The 12,239-nt window shown below is 50.5% G+C and overlaps 5 non-coding genes across 5 annotated transcripts; all 5 read left to right on the forward strand.

The window, feature by feature from the left end:
• The first annotated feature begins 5,258 nt into the window (after window positions 1-5,258).
• Window positions 5,259-5,330, forward strand: TRNAT-CGU (transfer RNA threonine (anticodon CGU)). The gene has a single exon. It is a non-coding gene; the product is annotated as a tRNA-Thr (tRNA).
• A 110-nt stretch (window positions 5,331-5,440) lies between these two features.
• On the forward strand, window positions 5,441-5,512 carry TRNAT-CGU (transfer RNA threonine (anticodon CGU)). The gene has a single exon. It is a non-coding gene; the product is annotated as a tRNA-Thr (tRNA).
• Window positions 5,513-5,622: 110 nt separating this feature from the next.
• Window positions 5,623-5,694, forward strand: TRNAT-UGU (transfer RNA threonine (anticodon UGU)). Its single transcript has one exon. It is a non-coding gene; the product is annotated as a tRNA-Thr (tRNA).
• A 110-nt stretch (window positions 5,695-5,804) lies between these two features.
• On the forward strand, window positions 5,805-5,876 carry TRNAT-UGU (transfer RNA threonine (anticodon UGU)). Its single transcript has one exon. It is a non-coding gene; the product is annotated as a tRNA-Thr (tRNA).
• A 110-nt stretch (window positions 5,877-5,986) lies between these two features.
• TRNAT-UGU (transfer RNA threonine (anticodon UGU)) lies at window positions 5,987-6,058 on the forward strand. Its single transcript has one exon. It is a non-coding gene; the product is annotated as a tRNA-Thr (tRNA).
• Window positions 6,059-12,239: the final 6,181 nt, after the last annotated feature.

Below are 12,239 nucleotides of genomic sequence, written 5' to 3' on the forward strand. Positions count from 1 at the left end.
GCCTCATCATCGATCCGCACGACCGGACGGTGAAGTTGCGGCGGCACTGGCTACTCCACGGTGTCGACGACGAGGATGGGAAGACGGCATTTGCGGCCTTCGGCAAGGTGCTGGAGGTCAGCCGGGTGCGCTGGCGCGTTGAAGGCGTCAGTGACAAAGGCTCGACGACGAGGACCGTGCTGTTGAACTTCAAGAGCGGTGTCACCGTGGATGACCTGCCCCATTAGGTCCGGGTCGCCGGTGAGCTGGCCCTCGTCGTCGCCCCTGGGCGGCCGATGCAGTGTTTGCGCTGCAAAGGAAACGGTCACATACGCCGCGAATGTAAAGTGCCCCGATGTTCTCTGTGCCGACGTTTCGAGCATGTTGACGCCAAGTGTGAGCGCTCTTACGCCGCAGCGGTAGGTCAGCCTGCAGCTGACAAGGCAGCAGAGGAAGCCATGGACGTGGCTGAAGCTGAGGAATCTGCCAGAGGTACAGGAGACGTGGCCAAACTGCAGGAGACCACTGCAGTGGCCCCTGCTGCAGAGGAGACACACGGGCCCCCTAAACCTGCGAATAAATGTTCGAGGACACAGACAACGGCAGAGAAAGACGCTGTGAAAGGGGAGTATCTTCCGCAAGTTGTTGTGGTCGGCGGACTGACCGACTGCAAAGACCAGACAGCTGACGGGACCAACAATACATTGGTTGCTGGTGCGGCCGTCAAGCGACCGCTGGAAAAAGGAAAGGCAGCCATGAGGCAAGCAAGACGGATGGACCGCCTGCAATGGCGCCTCTGGGGAGACGCTCCGGCTACAAGCCAGTACGGAACGTCGGGGCAGGGAGGCGTGTCGGGGACAATCCGGCGCCGCAACAAAACGACACCGGGCAACTGGACAAGCACGGTGACGTCTAGCGATGTGCTAGACGTTAAAGGTAAGCACCATGCTTCGGGTTACCCTTTAACAATTGGAGAATGATGGCTTCCAACCTGTCTGAGTTTCGCAACACTTTATGTGCGAGGACTCGCTGCCAAGAAAAAGCAGAGTCAGGTCTATCGACTCTTGGTGGACCAGGACGTTGACGTGTTGGCAGTGCAGTGGCGAGCAGCCTTGTCTAGAGCGCGGCGACGGTGCTCTGCGGAGCAAGTCAGCGCCACCTAACGTTACGCTCTGGGTTTGAGCTATGCGTCTTGTGCGCATGCGCGGCCAAAATAAAGCGGTGCCTGCTCGTGGGTTCTCGGCCTCAGTGCTTGCGCTTCAGTCCGCCAGGGCCGGGCTGAATGATATGTAACAGCGGCCGGAAAACCAACGCGTTTCGCGCGAATCGCGGGGCGGCTAGACAAGCAAGTGCAAGTGATATCGGGTGATCGCGCGTTTCAGGCGCAGACCAGGCTAAGAGTGCAGGAGTTGGGTCTATGTGGTTGTTTGGTGTCTATTGTCGTCTTATCTGTATAGAGTATATATAGGGTTTGAGCGTTACCACCACTCACCATGCGTTGCAGGCATATTGTGTAATGGCGTGTCTTCGCGATGTGTTATCAGCTAGCTACAAGTGACACCGCATTTGGCATCCATACAGATCTGAGAATTTGGCTTCCTCTACGCGGAGTGCACATGGGTGCACATGCCGGCGACGCCCTCGCCGCCGTCACAGCGTCACAATTGCAGGCAGCGCGCCCCTGGCGGCACAAAACGAACTCGCAAGGCGGTGGCTGGACAAGGAAGCGATGAGCAGGCATGCCTCTGTTTCTGCCGCGCATGCGCGCGGGACGCATAACTGAAACCCAGAGCGCAACGTTAGGTGGCGCTGACATGCTCCGTAGAGCACCGTCGGCGCGCTCTAGACAAGGCTGCTCACCACTGTACAAGAAACAAAAGTTGAAGGGGAGGAGGAAACCGGAGGCATGGTGCTTAGTTTCACGTCTAAGTATTTTGTGGTTGTTAGCCATGCCGTGGGAACATCTGCTGGCTGCATCATCTTTGTGAAAAAGTTGCAAGGCCTTGTGATACAAAATTATTTTTCATGTGTTTCGGGTAGGATAGTGTGGTGCGATTTTTCGTTGGGCGATCGTGACTGGCGGGTCATTTGTATTTATGCACCAAACGCGGATAAAGACCGAACCATTTTCTTTTCGGAGATAAACAAGCATCTCAACGTCACGAAACAACTGGTTTTTCTAGGGGATTTCAATTGCGTACTGAGTGGGAGGGATAGAGCGACAAAAAAGAGACCGAACGACAAGAGCACCGTATTGTTAAAAGAACTGATAGACGAGCATGATATTGCCGACGTTGCCGAATGTCTAGAAGGGGAACGCGCGGTGCAGTACACGCATTTTCAGGACTCTAGCCATGCTCGGCTAGACAGGATTTACGTGTCCCTTCAGATCATACCTGCATGTAACATTTACACTGTACTACCAGTTTCTTTCTCGGACCATTGCTTAGTGAAATGCAATGTGGGTGAAAAAAAAAGATGTTATAGTTTTAACTGGGATCTGTGGAAATTTAACGCAACGCTACTACGTGACGAGCACTTTATCCGTTTTGTGTCAGAAGCAATAAACGAGGTTAAACTGGACGGTAATAAGCAGATAGGTGTTGATTGGGAATTACTAAAACAAAGTTTTAAAATAAAGGCAATCGAAAGAAGCAGCGTCTTGAAATACCGTGAAAAAATGAGAGAGAACGGGCTGAAGGAAACATTGCGGAAACTAATTGCGCTGGAAAGCAAAGCGCCAGGTCTTTTTAAAGAAGACCTACTTAGGATAAAACAACAGCTGGAACAATTCGAGGAGAACCGCTATCGCGGGGCGCTCGTTCGAGCCAGAGCACAATCATGGGCCGTGGGTGAAACGCCCACGAAACGGGCGCTAGGTATCGAGAAGACGCATGCGCGGCGAAACGAAATAGAAGTGATTGAAGAAAATGGCCAAGAACTGAATGACCGGGAGAGCATCGCAGGTGCTTTTCACTGGCATTACGAGTGGTTCTTTGCATACCAGCCAGTCGATATCGAGGCATACGGAGCAAACTATCAGCGGAAACGAAGTCACTTCTAGAAGCACCCATTACGCATGCTGAAATAGAAAGTGCTATAGATAACCTGAGCCCTAATAAGTCGCCATGCCCGGATGGTCTTGGCGCGGCCTTTTATAGAGCGTTCAAGAACGAGTTGGTGCCTTTGTTGAAAGCGTTGTTTGACGAAGTTTTTGTTACCAACAGATTACCACCGTCTTTCTCTGAAACCCATACCGTCCTTATTCCTAAGACGAACCAAAAAGCAATGCTGAGGCTAGTCACAGCATACAGACCCATTTCATTGACCAACACGGATTACAAAGTTTTAATGAAAATTCTTGCAAGCCGATTACAGTCAATAATTAAGGATCTTGTAGGACCACACCAGACTTGTGGTATAAAGGGACGCACTATTGCGACAAATGTACACACGACGAGAGGCGTCTTGGAATGCTGTGACGATTTTCAATATGCCGTTGCCATCCTGCAAATAGATTTAGAAAAAGCCTTTGATTTTGTCCCACACGAAATTTTGTTATTAGTTCTTGAGCACGTGAATGTAGGATCAATCATCGCTGATGGGGTAGCTCTGGCGTACCGGAACTGCTCAACACGACTGATTGTTAATAAGACACGGGGGGCCCCCCATTAAAATAGAGCGTTCCGTGCGCCAGGGGTGTTCTCTCAGCCCGCTTTTGTTTGCCATCTATCTAGAAAGCTTTTGTTTGGCAATTATTCAAAACAGTAGCATAAAGGGCTTCGAACTCATGGAACCCGAAGTGAAACTCCTGGCATATGCAGACGATGTAGCGATGTGCTGTACAACTAAAGAAAGCATAACAGAGGTAACAACCATTGTTAAACATTTCGGAAACACAACAGGGAGGTTTGCAAATTGGAATAAGTGTCTCGGTTTTTGGCATGGTGAATGCCCGTCAACACCGGAAATGTTCGCCAACATTAGATGGATTAAAGCGCCAGCTAAATACTTGTGTGTTCCGCTCGAACATTACCGGCGGAATGAGGACTATTGGCTGGAAGAGGCCAAACGACTCAAGGAAAAAACAACAAATTGGAAAGGTGCTCATCTCTCGATGTTTGCGAGAGCTACTGTATGTAACTTGTTTTTAATAAGCAAAATATGGTACGTTATGCAAGTTTTCTGTTGCTCTCGTTTAAATGTGCAAATGTTCCATAGAGTTTTTGCTGTGTTCATTTGGGCATCAGAATGGGAGAGGTGCAGCCGCACAAACTTATTTAGGAGAGTCAAGGACGGGGGCTTAGGCCTGTCACATCTTTTTGTGAAGCAGCTAGTAAACCGGTTTTTTTCTTTCGAGACGTGCATGACCCCTTTCTGCGCAGAATGTGCCAGTTACGACTGAGCAAGCATCTGCCGTTGTACGTGGTGTGCAATTTAAGTATGCCTGGTGCTCTTCGAGGGTATCTAAAGGAAGTCGTTGACAGTGTACGTTTTCTGTCCGTGCGGTTGTCTAATGATTATCTTTTTTCGGTGTCGCGGAAAAAATTGTACAGGGATGTAGTTGACATGATTATGCCGGTTCCGATATACAGAGCAATAAACAGTGGAGGACAGGGAAACGACGTGTTAAAGCGGGTTAAGAAAATGCAGGTGCAGCCAAGCACTAAATCCTTTTTCTTTAAGTTGCATACCGGAACTTTGCCGGTACGGGCCTTTTTACAAGAGAAGGGTTTTTATTTACCATGGGGAGCAAACTGCCTTATATGTAAACAATTAGAAACAATTGACCATGTTTTTTTGCATTGTTGGGCAGGGGTTTTCTTTTGGGACGTTCTTCAAAGAACACTAGAGAAAGAATTGCCTTTAAGTCCATTAGGTATTAGATTTTTGAGGGTAGAAAATGAGGACGGCATGCCTTTGGACTGAATTATACTAATGGGCCTCCACTGTTTATGTAGGGCTCGAATTGCCGGTTTCTTTTGTGAGCCTGACAGCCGGCCTGCGCGGCTGCTCTTCCGGGAAGCTATTTCCAAGTTCATTGATGTAATTAAAAAACAAGAATGTCATCCGGATTGGCTGGCGAGGATTGAGGCCCTCGCCACATTAAAGAAATCTTAAACTTGACATGGCCAGCCACAATGTGACTCACCGCACAATATGCATGCGCACAAAGTTGAATGTGTGTTTGTGTATAATAATGTATCGTTTACCTTATTTCAAGAAATGATGCCCTGTGTGTTAGCTTGCTGAAACTTCCGGCAACAAAGAAAAAAAAAGCCGCCATAGCTCAGTGGTAGAGCACTGGTCTCGTAAACCAGGGGTCGGGAGTTCAAACCTTACTGGCGGCACTGTATATTATTTTACTGTTGCCTCGCACTTGCTGAGGATAATGTTGTATTTTTGCCCCGAATAATGAACGTGCTGCATTGGTGCAACTTATGGCCCACCGCTCCCGTCAGCCGCTATAGCTCAGTGGTAGAGCACTGGTCTCGTAGAGCAGGGGTCGTGAGTTCAAACCTCACTGGCGGCATTCTATTTGATTTTACTGTTGCCTCGCCCTTGGAGAGGGTAATGTTGTATTTTTGCCCCGAATAATGAACGTGCTGCATTGGTGCAACTTTTGGCCCGCCGCTCTCGTCGGCCGCTATAGCTCAGTGGTAGAGCACTGGTCTTGTAAACCAGGGGTCGTGAGTTCAAATCTCACTGGCGGCACTGTATTCTATTTCACTGTTGCCTCGCCTTTGCTGAAGATAATGTTGTATTTTTGCCCTGAATAATGAACGTGCTGCATCGGTGCAACCTTTGGCCCGCCGCTCTCGTCGGCCGCTATAGCTCAGTGGTAGAGCACTGGTCTTGTAAACCAGGGGTCGTGAGTTCAAACCTCACTGGCGGCACTGTATTCTATTTCACTGTTGCCTCGCCTTTGCTGAGGATAATGTTGTATTTTTGCCCTGAATAATGAACGTGCTGCATTGGTGCAACTTTTGGCCCGCCGCTCCCGTCGGCCGCTATAGCTCAGTGGCAGAGCACTGGTCTTGTAAACCAGGGGTCGTGAGTACAAACCTCACTGGCGGCACTGTATTTTATTTTACTGTTGCCTCGCACTTGCTGACGATAATGGTGTGTTTTTGCCCCGAATAATGAACCTGCTGCATTGCTTCAACTTTTGGCCCGCCCCTGCCGTCAGCCGCTATAGTTTAGAGATTCTGCTTCCGGCAGCTGGGCTGTACGGACGCGTGGATTATGGGCTCCGAAGGAGCGGCTTTTGCGGCCACTGCCCGCAGTAACATGCTTATCGACGATAACGAGGAAGCTAGCTACCAGTTGATTTTGCCACCACTTCCCAAGGGATCTGTCGTGAAAAACACTGTGTTTTTGCATGGCGACGTGCGAGCGAGGCCCTATAGGGTCGTAGACTTTCGAGATACGCTCGTCCCGACTGGATTGCTGCAGGAGGTCATGACCCTTGGAGCCTACCAGATCAATCACGTGTGGGCAGTCACCTTCGCGAGTGACGAGGCAACGAAAAAGATGCTGGCGTTGAAAGAACTCAACGTGAAGGGGCGTCGCTGCGTAATCGTCGACCCTCAAGACCAACAGGTACGCCTCCGCCTTCATTGGCTGCTGTATTGGGTGGCGGACGAAGATATAAAGGCAACGCTGGCGGCCTTTGGCAAAGTCGTTGAAGTGACGAGAGAACGATGGTGGGTCAGAGACGTAGGCGGCAAGGACTCAACATCTCGGACCGTTCTGTTGAAGTTGAAGAGCGGGATGAAAGTCGATGACATCCCGCACCAAATCCGAGTTGCCGGTGAACTGGCTCTTGTGGTAGCACCTGGACGGCCGATGCAGTGCCTACGATGCAAGGGTGTCGGACACGTCCGTCGCGAGTGCAAGGTACCGCGTTGCGCTCGATGTCGCAGCTTTGGACACTTCGAAGATCAGTGCATGTGCACATACGCTGCAGCTGTGGGGCCACCAGCGAACGAGGTCGTCGCGCAGATGACGATGGATGCTGCTGAAGCCGAGGACGCCGCCAAGGGGGCTGGTGACAAGGACAGCGCCAACAATGCTGAGGGTACATCGGAGGCAACGAAAGATACGAAAGGTGTATTTGTTACCCCTGAAAAGAAAGACGGGGCCACGACGGGTCCTGCAGAAGAGCATGAGAGAGGCAAGAATAACTGCGTTGTAGTTAATGAAGCCGCAGGCGAGGCCGAATGTGGGGATCCGCCCCCAAACATCGACCCTATGGATACGAGCGGTAACGCTACCTTTAAGAGGCCGCTAGATGCTATCGACGAGAAAACAACTACTAAGAACCACACCGACGGGCCGCCTGCAAGGACAACTTTGACTGGGAGCAGCAGCTTTAAGCCCTCTCCAAACTTTCGTCGGGATGGGAAAGCCGGCGACAAGGCACAGCCGTCTGCGGACCACACCAGACCACCGGACGGTCCCGGAGGCGTCTAGTCGCTGGCTAGACGTGGTGAGCACCGTGCTCCGGACCTCTCTCACTTCCCGTATTAGCAATGGCAACCAACCCTACGCTTAGCTTAGGCACGCTAAACGTGAGAGGTCTGTACAGGATCATTTGAAGGAACTAGAAAATAACGTTGCGTAAGTCACCGAAAAGTGGGAAAATTTTAAACAACAAATTAAACTAGCCGCAATCGATCGCTCCTGTCAAATAATGTACGAAGACAAAGCTAAAGAGAAAGAATTGAGGACGGTGTTGGAAAAATTAACGACCTTAGAGTGCAGTCAACCGGGTGCATACAAAGACGATCTGCGCAGCATAAAAGCGAAATTGGAGCCACCCGCCGTCGATTCTGCTTCCGGCTCCCGAGCTGAACGGATCGCGGGATCATGGGCTCCAATGGAGCGGCATATGCGGCTGTTAGCCGCGGCAACAGGCTTTCGACGGAAGAAGATAAAGATTACCAGATAATTTTGCCTCGCCTACCTACAGGACGTATTGTTTTGAACACAGTTTTTTTGCACGGCGACGCTCGTGTTCGCCCGTTTCGTGTAGAAGATTTTCGAGACGCGCTTCAAGCTGTTGGTATGCTCTCTGGCGTCGTCGCCCTTGGAGCATACCAAATCAACCATGTATGGGCGGTGACGATGAAGACAGCCGAGGCTGCCGTAAAGCTGGCGGCCCTGAAGGAGCTGCAGGTGAAGGGGCGTCGCTGCCTGGTCATCGACCCCAAGGAACAACAGGTGAAGCTTCGTATCCACTGGCTTCTGCATGGGGTGGACGACGAAGACGTCAAGACCGCGCTGGCCTCCTTCGGCAAGGTGACGGAAGTGACCCGGGAGCGCTGGCGAGTGGATGGCGTTTCCGACAAGGGCTCGACGACCCGAGCAGTGCTGCTGCAGCTGAAGGCAGGAATGAAAGTCGACGACCTGCCCCACCAGATCCGCGTCGCCGGCGAGCTTGCGCTGGTGGTAGCCCCAGGACGTCCCATGCAGTGCCTGCGCTGCCGGGGCTCTGGCCACGTTCGTCGTGAATGCAAGGTTCCCCGTTGCTCGCGGTGCAGGCTTTTTGGACACAACGACGCGGACTGTGTGCGTTCATACGCAGTAGCCGCGGGTTCGGCGGAGAGCGAGCCGTCGACGTTAGACCATGTAATGGACGTGACCGAGGCGGAGGAAGCGGCCACGGGAGCTGGAAACGGCAAAGTGGCGGCAGAAACCGGCACGACGACCAAGCAAGCCGAAGGAGGAAGGAATATCCCTCCCCCCAAAGAACCAGTGGCTACAGTCGAGAGCGTGAAGACGGCCCCGCAAGAAAATGAGAGCCACCAGCCAGCTACGGATGCAACGCAGGCAGAGGCGGACGACAACGCGACCCCTGCTAGCGCCCGCGTCGAATCCGTCTCGGCACCGGTCAAGAGATCCCTGCAGCACGAGGAGAAAGTCGACGGAAAGGCCGGCGGTGACTCCGAGGCACCACCCGCTAAGACGCTACCTGGAAGGCGCTCCACCCTCAAGCCCAAGCCGAACCTGGAGACTGACCGTAGGCTAACCCCGAAGCCGACCAAAGAGGAACCCGGGCGACGGCCGCCGGATGGCCACGGAGGCGTCTAGCGGTCAGCTAGACGTTAAGGTGAGCACCATGCTCCGGGCCTTCTCCCCTCCGGTTTTCACCAATAATGGCTACCAACCCGTCGCTTAGCCTCGGCACGCTAAACGTTCGAGGTCTGGCCGCCAAAAGGAAACAGAGTCAGGTTTACAGACTACTAGTGGACCACGACCTCGACGTTTTAGCCGTGCAAGAAACCAAGGTAGACGGCGAGGAGGAGACCGGGAGCATGGTGCAAAGGTTCACGTATAACTACTATACGGTAGTGAGCCACGCCTTAGGGACTTCGGCAGGGTGTGTGCTGTTCGTGAGGAAGCTCCCTGGTCTTGTTATAGATGGTTACTTCTCCTGTACTTCTGGTCGACTTGTCTTTTGTGACTTCAGCTATTGTAATGTCCAATGGCGCGTGTTTTGCATTTATGCGCCTAATACTGTGCAAGAGAGGGCAAATTTCTTTTTGAGTTTAAAGCATCATTTACATGTGCAAAAAATGATAGCCTGTGTAGGCGACTTCAACTGCGTATTGAAAGCTGAGGATAGGTCTACGCGTCGCGTGGTTTGTGACAAAAGTAGTGATATCCTGGCGCAGATCACACACGAATTCGAATTAGAAGATATCGCAGAATGTTTTCGCGGTCACGGAGACGTAAGCTACACTCACTTTCAGGGCACAAGTCACGCACGCTTAGACCGTATCTATCTTTCATATGATTTAGTTGAAAAATGCCAGTGCTACACAGTTACGGCCATATCATATTCTGACCACTGCCTGGTAAAATGCACGGTGGGCAGGAAGAAAGAACGAAACAAGTTCGTCTGGGAACTGTGGAAATTGAATGCAGAGCTGTTACGGGATGAAACTTTTAACGAAAATGTAGTGGCTGCTCTGAATTCTTTTGGAACAGACAGTTCTACGAAATTTGGTGAGGAATGGGAGTTGCTGAAGCAAAGCATTAAATTGAAGGCAATTGAAAGAAGTAGCGTACTGCGATATGAACAAAAGGCCAGAGAAAAGGATTTAACAACATTGCTAGAAAAATTTGCGAAGCTTGAATGCATGCAACCTGGCGCCTATCAACAAGATATGCGCGCCGTTAAGAAGAAGCTCGAGGTATTCGACGAAGATCGCTTCCGAGGTGCGCTAGTGCGCGCCAGAGCAGAAAGGCTATCATGCGGGGAAACGCCAACGAAAAGAGCACTGGGGTTAGAAAAAAAGCACTCGAGACGTAAGCAGATTGAGGCTATCGAATATGAAGGGGTGGTATTAACGGATAACAATAATATAGGGCGTGCTTTCTTTGAGCATTACAAAGAACTTTTTACATTCAGGCCTGTCAACATGCACGATTTCAAGAAGTTATTTTTGCAACGAATCCCACAGCTGTCGAGTGAGGTTAAAGAAACCTTAGAACGACCATTAACAGAACATGAAGTGATGAAAGCCATCGAAGACCTGAATCCTGGGAAGTCGCCAGGTCCAGACGGTCTTTGTGCCGCTTGGTACAAATCGTTCAAAAGCCACCTAGCTCCTATGTTAACAGCAGTTTTCAATGAAGCATATGAACTGAAAATACTTCCACCATCCTTTGGCCAGTCCCATACAGTACTAATACCGAAAACAGAAGAGACCGAAAAGCTCAAGCAACTTTCCTCCTACAGACCCATAGCGCTTACTAACTGCGACTACAAAATATTGATGAAGGTGTTGGCACGACGGGTCCAGTCAGTTATTCAGGAAGTAGTCGGCCCACACCAGACGTGTGGTATTCGTGGAAGAACCATTTTCACTAACATCCATAAAATGAAGTGTGTGCTGGAGTGTTGTGACGCCATGTGCGATGCAGTAGCCATCCTCCAGCTAGACTTGGAGAAGGCGTTTGATTGTGTTTCTCACGACATATTGCTTACCATCCTTGAACACGTTAATTTTGGCCACATAATCGCTGAAGGGGTGACCATGGCGTACCGGAGCTGCTATACCAGACTTATAATTAATCAGATGTTGGGGGCCCCCATTAACGTGAAGCGCTCCGTTCGCCAGGGTTGTCCACTCAGTCCACTCCTGTTTTGTGTCTACATAGAAACGCTATGTCTGGCCATCATTGAAAATGAATGTATTAAGGGGTTTAGTCTTCAATCAGCAGAAGTGAAGCTACTGGCATACGCTGACGATGTGGCTGTGTGCTGCAAGGACAAACAAAGTGTATTGAATACTGTTAACATCGTCAAAAAGTTTGGTAACGTCACTAACAGCTACGTTAACTGGCAGAAATGTTTGGGGTTTTGGCATGGAAGATGGGCGTCTACACCAGACCACTTTTCGAACGTAAACTGGGTCACGACGCCAGTTAAGTACCTTGGAGCACCCCTTGATGCCTACAGGGACAGTAGCGAGTACTGGAAGGAGCGGGCAAAACAACTAAAAGAAAAAGCCGACCGATGGAACGCCTGTTACTTGTCAATATTCGCGAGAGCTACAGCGTGCAACATGTTTCTCGTGACAAAGATCTGGTACGTAATGCAGGTACTACAGTGCTCTCGTATTAATGTGCAGAAACTGCACCGCGTGTTCGCTGTATTCGTGTGGGCATCGAGCTGGGAGCGATGTAGCAGAGATAATCTCTTCCGGCGCGTGAAGGATGGTGGTCTGGGGTTGGCGCACCTCTTCTTGCGTCAACTGGTGAATAGATTCTCCTTCTTTCGAGATACAAACGACCCATTTCTGCGCACGGTGATCCAAATGAGGCTGTCAAGATCACTTCCCGAATTCATTGTAGGTACGGAAATAATGCCAGGACCAGTCCGTGGTTTCTTTCGGGAAATAGTTCAGAGTGTTTCCTTTTTGCGTGTTCGTTTTTCAAGTGCATATTTGTGGAGTGTAAAACGGAAAAAGTTATATCGTGATTTATGTGACAGTGTTTTGCTGGTACCTATGTACAGAGCCCCGTACAGTGGAGGCCCAGGCCTAGATGTATTGAAAAGGGTGAAGAAGATGCCAGTTCAACCAGCCACTAAATCGTTCTTTTTTAAATTACACACTGGTACTGTACCTGTTAAAATCTTCCTTGAACAACGTGGGTTCTACATGCCATGGGGAACCAACTGCCTTATATGTAAAAAAACAGAAAGCATAGATCACGTCTTCATCCACTGTTGGGAAGGGGTCTTT

Source organism: Dermacentor variabilis, chromosome 5 (assembly GCF_050947875.1).
Source record: "Dermacentor variabilis isolate Ectoservices chromosome 5, ASM5094787v1, whole genome shotgun sequence".
In the NCBI taxonomy this organism is placed as follows: domain Eukaryota; kingdom Metazoa; phylum Arthropoda; class Arachnida; order Ixodida; family Ixodidae; genus Dermacentor; species Dermacentor variabilis.